The sequence below is a fragment of the Capricornis sumatraensis genome, chromosome 18 (assembly GCF_032405125.1).
Source record: "Capricornis sumatraensis isolate serow.1 chromosome 18, serow.2, whole genome shotgun sequence".
Classification (NCBI taxonomy): domain Eukaryota; kingdom Metazoa; phylum Chordata; class Mammalia; order Artiodactyla; family Bovidae; genus Capricornis; species Capricornis sumatraensis.
The window spans coordinates 73,543,352-73,558,400 of record NC_091086.1 but is presented as its reverse complement, the minus strand read 5'-3'; positions in this window follow the sequence as shown (position 1 = coordinate 73,558,400).

The window sequence follows — 15,049 nt, the reverse complement described above, 5'->3', positions numbered from 1 at the left end:
GAACAGCACAAGAATGCACAGGGATTTCAAATTATTTGATTGACTTCATCAGAAAATATCCTGACATCTCAAACATCAAGACACAAATGTACTGGGGCCCAAATAATCTGTTTTATTGTATGGGTTACAAAATCACTTGTTCTCATCTCCGCTTTAAACTATGGAGATGGGTGGAATGCCTACATAGAGAAGTTCATTTTGGTGGTAGGAGAGGGGGTTAGATTTAGCAGCATGTCTAATTTGTTTGGGCTTCCCAGGGGGTGCTAGTGGTAAAGAATCCACCTGCCAGTGCTGCCGATTGAACAGGGCTGGGTTTGCTCCCTGGGTCGGGAAGCTCCCCTGGAGAAGGAAATGGCAACCCCCTCCAGGGTTCTTGCCTGGGAAATATTATGAACAGAGGAGCCTGGTGGGCTACAGTCCATGGGGTCACAAAGAGTCGGACAAGGCTGAGCACAAGAATCTCATCATCATCTAATTTGTTTGCAAAAATAAGACAAGCTTCTGATTGGTAGCCTGATTGATTTAAACCATTATAGTTTTTGGAAGACAATAGAGTCTGTTCAGTATGCTGAGTAACTGGGGCCCCTCTTAGTGAGGTCCTTGGAAGAAAAGTTATGACCAACCTAGACAGCTTATTAAAAGGCAGAGATATTACTTTGCCAACAAAGGTCCAGCTAGTCAAAGCTTTGGTTTTTTCAGTAGTCATGTATGGATGTGAGAGTTGGACTATAAAGAAAGCTGAGTGCTGAAGAACTGATGGTTTTGAACTGTGGTGTTGGAGAAGACTTTTGAGAGTCCCTTGGAGAGCAAGGAAATCCAACCAGTCCATTCTGAAGGAGATCAACCCTGGGATTTCTTTGGAAGGAATGATGCTAAAGCTGAAACTCCAGTACTTTGGCCACCTCATGTGAAGATTTGACTCATTGGAAAAGACTCATGCTGGGAGGGATTGTGGGCAGGAGGAGAAGGGGATGACAGAGGATGAGATGGGTGGATGACATCACTGACTCGATGGACATGAGTTTGAGTAAGCTCTGGGAGTTGGTGATAGACAGGGAAGCCTGGCGTGCTGTGGTTCATGGGGTCACAAAGAGTCGGACAGGACTGAGTGACTGAACTGACTGACTTAGTGAGGTCTGGGTCTCCAGCTTTACCTGCCCAGAACCTTTGATGCTGTACCATCTGAGAGAGGCACACTTCCCTTTCCAACCAGCAGGCAGCAACCTAAGGGAAATCGGCTCTGGTATTTTTTGGCACCCTCATTTCTATCCCTGCACAGAAAGAACCCCTGGAGAAGGAAATGGTAGCCCACTCCAGGATCCTCGCTGAGAATCCCATGGACGGAGGAGCCTGGCGGGCTACATTGCATGGGGTCTCAGAATTGGACACTACTGATCGACTGAGCATGCACGCAGCACGCCACACTTGGGGTTTAATTAGCTCCACTGACTGCTGCTGCTGCTGCTGCTAAGTCGCTTCAGTCGTGTCTGACTCTGTGAGACCCCATAGACAGCCCACCAGGCTCCTCTGTCCCTGGGATTCTCCAGGCAAGAATACTGGAGTGGGTTGCTATTTCCTTCTCCAATGCATGAAAGTGAAAAGTGAAAGTGAAGTTGCTCAGTCGTGTCTGACTCTTAGCGACCCCAGGGACTGCAGTCCACCAGGCTCCTCTGTCCATGGGATTTTCCAGGCAAGAGTGCTGGAGTGGGGTGCCATTGCCTTAGAGCTCCACTATTTACTGAACCAGCCCTAAGACAGCAGGGCTAAGCCCTAAGACTTTGTACTACAAAGTGAACCCTGCTCTCTGGGCTATTCAGAAGAAATAGAATGTCACCCAAGTGAGTCAGGATGCTCACATACACTTGTCTCTTGTGAGCGATCGGCCTGCTGGCCTGACAGGATAAGCGAAAATATTCTGGGGTCATGTCAGCGTCCTCACGACCTGCCTAGGTCCACCAGCGGAGATTAGCTTTGGATTTAGTCTTGTCACTTGATTACGCACGTCCTTCTAAAGAGGCCCTGCTCACCCCCACTTTGATACGGCTGCTGTGGTCATTTACTGGAGCTGTTTCTCCTCCCTGAGTCTTGTCGGTTGGTGTTTTCACGTCTCCCTTACACTTGCCTCGAGGCCTGGCTGTATGTGACAGTAGCCCTTGGATCTTCTGGGAAATGCCAAAAAAAAGCTGCAATAAATGACTAAACTCTGAGTTGCTCTTGGTCATTCCCACTACAGCGACTCTGCTCAAGGACGCATAAATCTCCGTGAAAGCTCACAGTGTCCCAAGGAACATGGGGACAGGTGTCCCATCCTGGGACTGAGCGACAGCTCCCAAGCTTTATTCCCCAAACAGATGACTTTGTGAAAGTCATCTGCTCAACATTACGTCATCAAAAAGAATTTACAGGATGCAGCAGCCTCAAAGACTGGATTTAATCATGATTAGATGCTTTTAATGAGCATATGGAAAGCTATCTTGTCTCTTCCTCATTTATGTGTAACACGCAGTTGAACAGCCAATAGTCACACAGAGTGAAATGAGACAGTCTTTAAACAACATCGTGTTTCAACTAATCCCTCAGACTTGAGAAAAAATAAAAAAGATCTTATGAAAGTTCTTATATATTACATATATATATAATAAATGGTTAGTACACTTAAGTATAGCAATTCTAATTGAAAATATTTATATATGTTAATTGTTTCTGTCTACAAACCTTTTTGAAAAATGATGCCAATGGTTAACTATAAAGTAATTAATTTTCCTAAATCATGTTTAGGCTTCCCTGATAGCTCAGTTAGTAAAGAATCCACCTGCAATGCAGGAGACCCCAGTTCAATTCCTGGGTAGGGACGATCCGCTGGAGAAGGGATAGGCTACCCACTCCAGTATTCTTGGGCTTCCCTTGTGGCTCTGCTGGTAAAGAATCTGCCTGCAGTACAGGAGACCTGGGTTCCATCCCTGGGTTGGGAAGATCCCCTCGAGGAAGGAAAGGCTACCCACTCCAGTAACCTGGCCTGGAGAATTCCATGGACTGTAGAGTCCATGGGATCTCAAAGAATCGGATACGACTAAGTGACTTTCACAAATCCTGTTCACTTTTCTTGATCATGTAATTATTTACATATGGTCAATAAGAGTTCTTTATCCTTTCCAAAGAATAGCAAGGAGAGATAAGACAGCCTTCCTCACTGATCAATGCAAAGAAATAGAGGAAAACAACAAAATGAGAAAGACTAGAGATCTCTTCAAGAAAATTAGAGATACCAAGGGAACATTTCATGCAAAGATGGGCTCAATAAAGGACAGAAATGCTATGGACCTAACAGAAGCAGAAGATATTAAGAAGAGGTGGGAATAATACACAGAAGAACTGTACAAAAAAGAGCTTCACGACTGTACAAAAAAGAGAATCACAATGGTGTGATCACTCACCTAGAGCCAGACATCCTGAAATGTGAAGTCAAGTGAGCCTTAGAAAGCATCACCACGAACAAAGCTAGTGGAAATGATGGAATTCCAGTTGAGCTGTTTCAAATCCTGGAAGATGATGCTGTGAAAGTGCTGCACTCAATATGCCAGCAAATTTGAAAAACTCAGCAGTGGCCACAGGACTGGAAAAGGTCAGTTTTCATTCGAATCCCAAAGAAAGGCAATGCCAAAGAATGCTCAAACTACTGCACAATTGCACTCATCTCACACACTGGTAAAGTAATGCTCAAAATTCTCCAAGCCAGGCTTCAGCAATACGTGAACTGTGAACTTCCAGATGTTCAAGCTGGTTTTAGAAAAGGCAGAGGAACCAGAGATCAAATTGCCAACATCCGCTGGATCATGGAAAAAGCAAGAGAGTTCCAGAAAAACATCTATGCCAAAGCCTATGACTGTATGGATCACAATAAACTGTGGGAAATTCTGAAAGAGATGGGAATACCAGACCACCTGACTTGCCTCTTGAGAAACCTATATGCAGGTCAGGAAGCAACAGTTAGAACTGGACATGGAACAACAGACTGGTTCCAAACAGGAAAAGGAGTACATCAAGGCTATATAATGTCACCCTGTTTATTTAATTCAGAGTACATCATGAGAAATGCTGGGCTGGAAGAAACACAAGCTGGAATCAAGATTGCCAGGAGAAATATCAATAACCTCAGATATGCAGATGACACCACCCTTATGGCAGAAAATGAAGAGGAAATTAAAAGCCTCTTGATGAAAGTGAAAGAGGAGAGTGAAAAAGTTGGCTTAAAGCTCAACATTCAGAAAATGAAGATCATGGCATCTGGTCCCATCACTTTATGGCAAATAGATGGGGAAATAGTGGAAACAGTGTCAGATTTTACTTTGGGGGCTCCAAAATCACTGCAGATGGTGATTTCAGCCATGAAATTAAAAGATGCTTATTCCTTGGAAGGAAAGTTATGACCAACCAGATAGCATATTAAAAAGCAGAGACATTACTTTGCCAACAAAGGTCCATCTCGTCAAGGCTATGATTTTTTCCAGTAGTCATGTATGGATGCAAGAGTTGGACTGTGGAGAAAGCTGAGCACCAAAGAATTGATGCTTTTGAACTGTGGTGTTGGGGAAGACTCTTGAGAGTCCCTTGGACTGCAAGGAGATCCAGCCAGTTCATCCTAAATGAGATCAGTCCTGGGTGTCCATTGGAAAGACTGATGCTAAAGCTGAAATTCCAATACCTTGGCCACTTCATGCGAAGAGTTGACTCATTGGAAAAGACTCTGATGCTGGGAGGGATTGGGGGCAGGAGGAAAAGGGGACAACAGAAGATGAGATGGCTGGATGGCATCACCGACTTGATGGACGTGAGTTTGGGTGAATTGCCGGAGTTGGTGATGGACAAGGAGGCCTGGCGTGCTATGATTCATGGGGTTGAAGAGTCAGACATGACTGAGTGACTGAACTGAACTGAAATGAAAGGAACATGATTTTAACGATGGACATGCCAGAAACCCTATCTAATTGGTTACAACAAGCCTACAAATACAGAGCTGGAACTCCTCCTCAGGTGTGAAAAGATGCTGAGGAAGACTTCCCAGGAGTGCTGGCTGGTACCTGCTCTGTGGCCCATGGAATCCTGGCCCTATTATAGTATCACTTCTTGGCAAGTAGAAAGACTGACACATTTTCATCATCTCAGAGGAAGAAGGCACCCTTATTATTGAAAGTATTAAAGAAAAAAATAGTAGTGGTGGATTAGATGCCTCTTTATGTCTCATGCGAGAAATGCACTGATAAGTGCAATAAAATAAATCTGACCCACAACTATAGTTCTAGGATTTACAAAGCCTCATCAAAGAGGTTAATCCTTAGTCTTAATGGTATATAACTTTTAAGCCTTATAGTAAGGCTGCATTTATATACTAAGAGACATCCTCTGTAATAAGTAAATAAAGGTGGTAAATAAAGCAAACCATAAAGCTTACCATGCACATTCAGAAAGTCACAAAACAGTGAGGTCAAAGCTATGTCGTAAAGGCTCCAGGAGACTAGCGTGCACCCAGCCGCTCAGCCCTCTCTGCATCCACACACTCCTGCCCTCCTCACAGTGTGCCTCTCCCTGCCCCTTCACTTTGGACTCGGCCACGGGACTTGCTTCACCCGACGGTATATCCGCAGAAGAGACAGTGTTCCGTTTCTCATCACAGGAGGTCTCACACATGTCCACTCAGCATCTCAGGTCTCTGCTGTTGCCATGAGAACATGTTCCCATGTTGACTGCTGGGCTTTCAGCCTTGACTTCAGAGTAAGATGTGTGGGTGGACCTGGACCACAGGTCTGATGTGGGAAGCAGTGCCATCCCCACCCATCCCAGTGGAGATCCACAGAACCCTTGAAGACCCACAGACATGGGAGCAAAGATAGATACCTTGTTCTAAAGCCTTGGTTTGGGGGATGGTTGTTATGCAGCAATGAGTAACTGATACAGGAGTGAGTAACTGACCACAGGGTGGGGCTGTGGTGCCTGAGTGGCTCCTTGTCTCGCTCTGTTATCTACAAGCTCTCAGAACACAGCTCACATTTGAAAACAACAACATCTTGTACCTGAGATAACAGAAAAATAGCAGGCGTACTCTGTAGAACACTAGGAGCGCTAATAAATGATACCTTGAAGCTTTCCTGTGAGTTACTATTTCCTTAGGGTAAATGATTTTGTCACTGAATATTGTAACACCAATGTCTGAAGATATATTTTAACTATGAGAATGTGGAAATCACAAGAAAAAATTGCCATTTATCCACTATGATCAAATTATGAATTGACAGTCTATAGTTTTTATTTCTTTATATTTTGAAACTTTAATGAGAAGTCCGTCTGGACCATCTTGTATCTCTTTTTAAACAAGAGTACTTTTTAAGTACTTTGCCTCTGATCGTCCCTTCATGAAGAGGGTCTTCTACAGCCTCCATTAGCCCCCTTTTCCTTTTAGACTCTAATCTCACTTCTGTGAATTCCCATCGGGCTTCACACCTCTCTTATATAGCTGAATCATTATTGTCCTGCATCCATTTGCATTTTGAAACCTGGCCTTTAATGCTGGTGTGAAAATGCCCCCAGCTCACAACAGGTGCTCAGCAATCTTGAATTGCTTGCATGACCAAACCTGAGGCACACCTTCTCTTAGGGTCCTCTAACAAGACTGTTGGCAGAACAATACTGAAGAAGATGTTTGTCTTCTGTGCAGTGGTGAGACAATGAAATGTTTGGGCAAAAGGTCAGACTCCAGACTTCTTGGATCATCTAGGGCTAGGTCTAATCAGGACAATGTCCTCCCTAGCAGATCAGTGGACAAGTGAACTTCGATAAGGCATATTTCTTCTTAAGTGAAATATGGTTACTAACAATGACCTTATGCATCTGTTATAATGGTTAAGTGGAATCATTGTGTACAGGACGTGGCACACACTAGGTCATTTCATCCAAGCTTGCTAACACTGGGCAGTACAGATCCTTGATATTTGAACAAGTGTGGTTCCCTCTGGCCAAGGATCCTGCATCAGATATTAGTAATTTTCACCCAGCACCTTCATGCTCTCCTTCAGCAATATTTAGGAGACCATTACACCATTACATCACCCCAACTAAGTTCAGTTCAGTTCAGTTCAGTCGCTCAGTCGTGTCCGACTCTTTGCGACCCCATGAGTCGCAGCACGCCAGGCCTCCCTGTCCATCACCATCTCCCGGAGTTCACTCAGACTCACGTCCATCGAGTCAGTGATGCCATCCAGCCATCTCATCCTCTGTCGTCCCCTTCTCCTCCTGCCCCCAATCCCTCCCAGCATCAGAGTCTTTTCCAATGAGTCAACTAGGGGATCCCGCAATTCATCTTCTTAAAAACGATTTTAAAGCCTTGAATTTGTTACAATATTCTTTTTTATGCTTTGTTTTTTGGCCTTGAGGCATGTGGGCTCTTAACTCGCTGACCAGGGATCCAACCTGCACTCCTTGCACTGGACGGTGAAACCTTATCCAGGGGGCTGCCAGGGAAGTCCCCTGCAATTCTTCTTAACAGCAACAACAAACCCAACGCTCTACTTTTTAAAAAATGGTGAGAACATTTCACTCTCGAAACAGGAAGGTCTAAAGCTTGGTAGTTGAAGTTGTGATTTTAATCCGCGACTCACCCTGACATGTTCAGAAGCAGTACCGAGTATGGACATAATTTAACGTGCCAGCTGCGCTCACAGGGAATTTCCCAGGCTTGAGAATCTGATTCCACTTGCACTGACTCTCCTGTGGATTCAGGTGGGAGCTGCAGGAGCCCAGGCCAGGCCCCTCACATCCTTGGGGCACCACCTGTGTGCTTGGATGTCAGGAGCCCCCTTCCCTGTGGCACGCATCACAGATGGACGGCCGCTCCTTCCGTCTTCACTGCGTGGGGTTTCATGAAGTATTCCCAGAGGATGCAGGGGCAAGCATTTTCACGACATCCTTTCTCATCGGTAGAGCAGAAACACTCAAGCTTATTCAAGTATTTGGTCAAAGAATGTTACAAATCATGTATTTAAAATAATTGTGCATGAATGGCAGAAGATTTTGATAGCATATTAAAATGATATTAATGAGGCTACCCAGGTGGCACTAGTGGAAAATAATTTGCCGGCCAATGCAGGAAACGTGGGTTCGATCCCTGGGTCAGGAGGATGCCCTAGAGGAATCAGTGGCAATCCACTTTAGTATTCTTGCCTGGGAAATCACATGGACAGAGGAGCTTGGCAGGCTATAGTCCATGGGCCTGGAAAAGTAGTCTGATACAACTGAGCATGCACGCACAGGTACATTAATATCAACCAAATGATTTCTAGGTAATTTTGTTGTCTCACTACCAAAATGAACAAAAATCTGAATGTTGTCGTGAAATTGTCAGAGGAAGCAAAAGCCAAAACACCATCTTGCTGCTGCTGCTAAGTCAGCTCAGTCGTGTCTGACTCTGTGCGACCCCAGAGATGGCAGCCCACCAGGCTCCCCCATCCCTGGGATTCTCCAGGCAAGAACACTGGAGTGGGTTGCCATTTCCTTCTCCAATCCATGAAACTGAAAAGTGAAAGTGAAGTCGCTCAGTCATACCCAACACCATCTTAACAGTTTCTAATGCAGCAAGCCTCTATTACAGGCCAGGACAGTTATAAACAAAAACTAGGCAGAATGATGTATATCAGTGGATGGAGTGTTTGGAGCATTGGTCTCAGACTTGACTATCAGCTGCAGAACTGTGAGCAGGTCACCAACAAGAAGACTGAAGCAGGTGACAACTGAGGTAGGTGTGCAGTGACAATGTGCGTAGCTCCAGACAGACGCAACTACAACGAGGCAGAAGTTCATAGGCTACAAAAACTGTTAAACATTAAAGTCCCATAGTTTCAAAATCTCTGGCAACAGACTCAGAGGGACCATAAGCAGTAGGGACATCTGTGTATGTGTGGTTTTAGTGAAGGGTGTACAAAGAGTAAAGCACACATTTTGGCAGAAGGTTGCAACCAGTCCGTCCTAAAGGAGACCAGTCCTGAACATTCACTGGAAGGACTGATGCCGAAGCTGGAGCTCCAGTACTTTGGCCACGTGATATGAAGAACTGACTCACTGGAAAAGACCCTGATGCTGGGGCAGATTGAAGGCAGGAGGAGGAGGGGACAACAGAGAATGAGATGGTTGGATGGCATCACCAATTCAACAGACGTGAGTTTGAGCAAACTCTGGGAGTTGGCAATGGACAGGGAAGCCTGGCGTGTTGCAGTCAATGGGTTCGCAAAGAGTCGGCACGACTGAGTGACTGAACTGAACTGCAGATAATCGCAAGAAACAGATGTCTCCTTTAGTGATCTTAGTGGGTTTTTTTTTTTTTGGTTTTTTTTTTTTGGTATGAGAAAATGCAAGATGGTGGGCTCATAAAGTCTCCTGAAAGTATCTGGCTATCTGAAGGCCTGTTCTTCCAGTTTCCCAGAGCACAGAGGGCCTCATTCCTGAGCTCCACTCTGAAGTGCTTTCATGGTGTGTTAATGGTCAGGGCCTGCAGTGACCAGTGACTTTGTTCTTATAGAACCAGATGGTGAATGACAATTTTTAGTTGGTATCCCCCACCTTGCAATAGCCTCAGATTAAGTCTTCCTAGCCATTTTTAACACGTGCCAGAATAATTTTTCCTCTCACACTTGTCAACAAACTTAGGCTCTTTTTCATCTTCCCAAATCTTAAATTAGCATAAAACTTATGAAGAGCTTGGCTAATTCAAACTGATGGCTTGAGAAGCCCTCACAGATTGCCAAATTGTGTGATTTGGACTGTCAGCTAACACAGTGAAATGAGATTTGCTGGAATCTATATTTATCAGCGATGGGAAACAGCTGAGGGCTGACGCCCAGCTGACATCAAGCCCTGCACTACCAGTGTGCTGTTACAAGGCTTTTTGTGCCTGCTTGCTAAGTTGCTTCAGGCGTGTGTGACTCTTTGCGACTCCATGGATGGTAGCCCTCCAGGGTCCTCTGTCCACAGGACTCTCTTGGCAAGAATATTGGAGTGGGTTGCCATGCCCTCCTCCGGGGATCCTCCCAACTCAGGGATTGAACTCGCATCTCTTAAGTCTCCTGCATTGGCAGGCTGGTACTTCACAACTGGCCCCACCTGGGAAGCCCACAAGGCTTCTGAGGTTCCTGCAAATGCGTTAGATTACGTTTCTCTTCTGAGGGTTTAAAGCCAGACCATGGGATGGAAGAAAGAACAAAGGCCTCTCTGAGCTCACACTTACTCCCCTGGGCCACGTGTCTCTGTGGCTCTGTCACGTGGTCCATCCTGCAGAAAGCCCGCAGGGAACCACAGGTGCAGCGGGATATGCGCAGAGCACCTCCCAAGAGGACCCGAGAAAACTGCTGAGTCATCACCTACAATCTGCTGAAGAACAGAGACCACCTCCCTAGGGCTCAAAATTCCCACAATGACGGGCAGGCTGCAGAGAGCCTGACTGAATCCCGCGGGACATGGGAGTTGAAGGGCTGGCTTTATCTCAGTGCATCACAGCTTGCTTGGACCAGAACCTGTCTGGGAGGTCACAGAGAGGTGCAGACAGGCCCCTCCCACAGCTGCTGCAGGACTGACTTCATCTGGAACATGTCCTTGATGGTCCAACCCCTAGTTCAGTTCAGTTCAGTCGCTCAGTCATGTCTGACTATTTGTGACCCCATGGACTGCAGCACACCAGGCCTTGCTGTCCATCACCAACTCCCGGAATTTATTCAAACTCATGTCCATTGAGTTGGTAATGCCATCCAACCATCTCATCCTCTGTCATCCCCTTCTCCTGCCCTAAATCTTTCCCAACATCAGGGTCTTTTCAAATGAGTGAGTTCTTTGTATCAGGTGGCCAAGTATTGGGATTTCAGCTTCAGTCCTTCCAATGAATATTCAGGACTGACTTCCTTTAGGATTGACTGGTTGAATCTCCTTGCAGTTCAAGGGACCCACAAGAGTCTTCTCCAGCATCACAGTTCAAAAGCATCAGTTCTTCGGTGCTTTGCTTTCTTTATAGTTGAACTCTCATATCCATACATGACTACTGGAAAAACCAAAGCCTTGACTAGACGGACCTTTGTTGGCAAAGTAATGTCTCTGCTTTTTAATATGCTGTCTAGGTTGGTCATAACTTTTCTTCCAAACAGCAAGTGTCTTTTAATTTCATGACTGCAGTCACCATCTGCAGTGATTTTGAAGCCCCCCCAAAATCACTACAAGTTTCTCTTCTCCCAATTTGCACGGGCTCATTTGGGGTCTCATGTGTGGACAGACATCTGGTGTAGCGGCCCCAGAGCAGCCGCCTTTGAGACATAAGGCCCATGCGGGGAGGGCGACGTTTCCGGCCTAGTCTTGGTTTCTGCTTGCTGCGCACAGGAGACCCTGGCTAACTGCGTCTTTACCACCACTTCTCCACATCAGCATCCCATAGTGTCATCTGTATTAGCTTAATTTAAGTGTTAATCATTCTGAAGTAGGAAAAAAAAAATGCTTTCTTAGGAAGATCATCTTTCAGATAAAACCTGAACCTAGCCTTATAACAATCAGATGAAATGAAATATATCCCAATGTGTTTCATGAAGACAGCAACATTTTCTGTCCTTTAGGCACCACTGTTAATATGCCAGGGCTTCCCTGTTGGTTCAGTGGTATAGAATCCACTTACCCAAGCAGGATCACAGAAAAAGCAAGAGAATTAAAAAAATAAAAAACAAGCCATGTACTTCTGCTTCATTGACTATGCGAAAGCTGTTGACTATCTGAATCACAACAAACTGGAAAATTCTGAAAGAGATGGGAATACCACACCACCTGACCTGCCTCCTGAGAAATCTGTATGCAGGTCAAGAAGCAACAGTTAGAACTGGACATGGAACAGCAGCCTGGTTCCAAATTGGGAAAGAAGTACGTCAAGGCTGTATATTGTCATCTTACTTATTTCACTTCTTTGCAGAGTACATTATGCCAAATGCCGAACTGGATGAAGTACAAGCTGGAATCTACATTGCAGGGAGAAATATCAATAACCTCAGATATGCAGATGACACCACCCTTATGGCAGAAAGCAAAGAGGAACTAAAGAGCCTCTTGATGAAAGTGAAAGAGGAGAGTGAAAAAGCTGGCTTAAATCTCAACATTCAGAAAGCCAAGATCATGGCATCTGGTCCCATCACTTCATGGCAAATAGAAGGGGAAACAATGGAAACAGTGACAGACTGTTTTTTGGGGCTCCAAAATCACTGAAGATGATAACTGCAGTCATGAAATTAAAAGACGCTTGCTCCTTGAAAAAAAACAAAAAACAAAAAAAGGTATGATAAACCTAGACAGCATATTAAAAAGCAGAGACATTACCTTGCCAACAAAGGTCTGTGTAGTCAAAGCTATGATTTTTTCCAGTAGTCATGTATGGATGTGAGAGTTGAACCATAAAAAAAGCTGAACGCCAAAGAATTGATGTTTCTGAACTGTGGTAAAGACTCTGATGCTGGTAGGGATTGGGGACAGGAGAAGGGGATGACAGAGGATGAAAAGGCTGGATGGCATCACTGACTCGATGGACGTGAGTCTGAGTGAACTCTGGAAGTTGGTGATGGATAGGGAGGCCTGGCATGCTGTGATTCATGGGGTTGCAAAGAGTTGGACACGACTGAGTGACTGAACTGAACTGATTGAAGAAGACTCTTCTGAGTCGCTTGGACTGCAAGGAGATCCAACTAGTCAGTTCTAAAGGAAATCAGTCCTGAATATTCATTGGAAGGACTGATGCTGAAGCTGAAACTCCAATCCTTTGGCACCTGATGTGAAAACCTGATTCATTTGAAAAGACCCTGATGCTGGGAAAGATTGAAGGCAGGAGGAGAAGCAGCCGACAGAGGATGAGATGGTTGAATGGCATCAAACTCGAGAACTGAGTTTGAGGAAGCCCTGGGAGATGGTGATGAACAGGGAAGTCTGCTGTGCCGCAGTCTGTGGGATCACAAAAAGTCAGACACGACTGAGCGACTGAGCTGAACTGAACTGGATCAATGCAGGAGATGCAGGTTAGATCCCCGGGTTGGGAAGATCCCCTGGAGTAGGAAATGGCAACCCACTCCAGTATTCTTGCCTGGAGAATCCCCTGGACAGAGGTGCCTGGCAGGCTATAGTCCATGGGGTTGCAAAAAAGTCAGACATGACTTAGCAACTAAACAACAACAAATTGACAGACCTGGTTAAATGTATATTTTTACAGAGAAAACTGTGCAAGATGCTCATTGGAGACATTTAACTGTACTACATCTGTTATTCAAAAAGTTTGGAGAGTAGTGTTTAAAATGCCTTTTAAAAATTTTATGAGAATAATATTGGGTCATGTTTTTGTTTTAGGGCTTAGCTTCTTTTATAATATTGATTGAGAATTTAATATAAGCTAAGTACTTGTGGTGGTTGTTATTTTTTGATGACTTGAGATAGCACAAAGGATTGGGTTTGAAATTCAACTCCTAGGAGTCAACTGCTGCTGCTAAGTCACTTCAGTCATGTCCGCTCTGTGCGACCCCATAGACGGCAGCCCACCAGTCTCCCCCGTCCCTGGGATTCTTCAGGCAAGAACACTGGAGTGGGTTGCCATTTCCTTCTCCAATGCATGAAAGTGAAAAGTGAAAGTGAAGTTGCTCAGTCGTGTCTGACTCTTAGCAACCCCATGGACTGCAGCCTGCCAGGCTCCTCTGTCCATGAGATTTTCTAGGCAAGAGTACTGGAGTGGGGTGTCATTGTGTTACCCAATTTTCTGGCTACCAGAGTGTGCAAGACACAGGCTGAGCAGACAAAGGGGACTCCGTTTGGTTTGCATTGTTCCAAGATTAATGCCTATAAAGCCCTTAAATAGATATGGAGCTCCATTTCCAGGCTGGAAAGAGTGCATTTGGTTATGAGACGTCCACTTTACACTGAGATAGTTATTTAACTTCTGTGTCATTTTCCAAAGAGCGTTGCCCCAGAATTGCCCAGCTTCTAGGTTTGTTTTCGGGCAGCAATTCTAGTCAACCAGCTACATTCCGCTGAAAGCAATCCATAGATACAGACCCTCTAATGACTCAAGTATCATTGATTTGTTTGCCAGCAATTTATCAATTCGTTATTTCCAAGAAGGCTTGACCTGTTCACCCTCTATCAATCTAACGCCTATCTATCCACCAATCAATCTCTTGATCTATTTATCCCTCCTGTATATATTTATATCGCCATCTTTTTTTTCTATCAATAGATTTAGAAAGACCAAGAAATAGTGAAGAAAACTTGAGAAACCCATATACCTTCCCAGGACTAATGAAAAGATCTTTTATTGGCATAAATGCAAAACTTTCCCCCAACTTTCATTAAATTAAAGCTTCTTGAGAGGAATTACATGGCCAGGAAGCTGATGTTTCACCAGTGACCTGTCACACACTAAGATCTCACTGTAGATTTGGGGGCTTTAAATCCCCCCCAGGGCCCGTGTTCCAAATTCACATCTTTCCACAAGCCACTTCCCTCTCAGCTTAGAAGATGCGTTTGTCCTTCCATGAAAAAAAAGTCTCCCCGGGATCCTGGCTTTTTCTCTGCCTTTTGGGCTTTTCCATATCTTCCCATTTGGTCTAAAGCACCTGGAGGAATTATTGAGAATAGAGTTTCTTTGTCCCTTTTCCGACAAATCGCAGTCTGGCTTCTGACCACAGGTTCCATCACAGCCCTGAAGGGACTACTGGGAGGACTTCCTATCCTGATGGAAACCTCCGGTGGAAGCCAGGGGGCTTTTCTGCCTTTTCTCATCAGGGGTGAGTAACCCTAGGGGCAGGCACCGTCCTTCCTGTGTTCTGCAGCCTCCCTCCCCAGGATGCACTAGTGCCCTGCCTGACTCTGCAAGCTGAGGTTTCCCAGGCCCCATAGACACTGCTGCAGGGCTGGCCTCACCCCCAGCTGAGGACGGAACCACTGATTCCCAAACCTGTCCTTGTGGTCCCGATCTGTGCCGTGAGCTCCAGCCTCGACTCCCGGCGGT